Here is a 1,513-nt window from a genome sequence, read left to right as displayed (position 1 = left end):
TAAAGCCTTTTAGACAGAAGCCTTTCTGGTCGCATGAGAAAGAAAGGAGATGGTCCGGGAAATTTCCTCACGTGGGTTATTTGGGATGGAGCACGGGCCGTCCACTGGGAAGGTTACTTAGAGCCAGCGCTGGCTGGATTCAAACACTCCCGTTTCCCACCACAGGCTCTGGGAAATAAGGCCCCATTGTCTCCCTCTGGAAGCTAAGGACAAAGTTTTTCTCAGTCTCCAAAGAAGGCGGAAAAAAACAAAGCCTGGGGCAGAGCAGATGCTCTCTGTGCTAACTGTTCAAACTTCCCCTTTCTCGCTGAGGATTTTTTAGAGGAAACAGCCTTGCTTTGGGGTTTTCACTGTCTTCTCCTGAATGGATTTACTGTGCGATAGGCCGATTCTGAGGACAGCCCGCAGGGGCTGCGAGCTACGCGGGCACAGGAGAGGAGCGGAAGTGAGTGCGGGGACTTCATGGCCTGCTCTGCCCCCGCAAGCCCAGTCTCTCTGTTAAATGTGCAGGGGCTTCCCCTCTGCACACAGAGAGTTTCCCGGGGCTCCAGATCGTCAACATCTAATACTTCGGTACCTTCAGCGGAACATCTCTTGTCGTGAACAGTCCCCAGAGGTCCGCCTGGACGGAGCTGTCACCTTCACACAGGGACATGGCTGAGCTCAACTTAGCTTCGAATAGGAGGCCCCAACTGCCTCCGCGGCCAAACGAGCTGGCTATAGTGACTTGTTTTGTCTGTAGCGATCCAGAGACTTCAGATTTCAGCTGGCTCCAGAAAGCTCTGCCCTTTTAAACAAAGAAGAAGAAGAAGGAAGAAATCAAAGCAAAACAAAACATCTCTAGGTGACCAATTCTTTAAAAAAACAGATTTCCTCATCCACGAGGCACATGCCCGGAGCACTTCTGATAGCTGCACCGTATGTTTGCTGTTTTTCTTTATGACTCAACATGTCTGGGATTAGATTCCCATGAATGTGCTGCAAATCGCTGTGAAGTCATTAGATTTTCAAACACGGGGCTCGGGGAGATGTCTTTCCTAATGTGATAATTAATTCCATGTGTCAAGTTAGCTGTGCTACAGTGCCCAGACCTCTGGTCCGGCATTATTCTAGATGTCTCTGTGAATGTGTTTTTAAGATGAGATTAGCATTTAAATCAGTAGATGTTGAATAAAACAGCTTATCTTCCTCCATGTGGGTGGGCCTCGTCTAATCAGTCGAAGGTTCTGAGATTAAAAAACCAGGAGGCGGGAATTCTGCCGGCAGACAGCATTTGGACTCAAACAGCAACATCAGCAATTCGGTGGGTCTCCAGCCCCCTAGACAACAGCAGACATTGGACATGAGAGCCCCACAGTCTCATAGTCTCTCAGGGTTAATGATTCTCTGGAGAAACGGAACTGATTGGATGGGGTAGGTACACAACATGTAGCCCGTGGACGTACTTAACTAAACTCCTGCTGGCTGTGCATCCGACACTCACGCTTACCCGGCTGCCCGCGTTTTATCCAGC

The sequence above is a fragment of the Mustela nigripes genome, chromosome 15, assembly GCF_022355385.1.
Source record: "Mustela nigripes isolate SB6536 chromosome 15, MUSNIG.SB6536, whole genome shotgun sequence".
Classification (NCBI taxonomy): domain Eukaryota; kingdom Metazoa; phylum Chordata; class Mammalia; order Carnivora; family Mustelidae; genus Mustela; species Mustela nigripes.
This window is presented reverse-complemented; position numbering follows the sequence as displayed.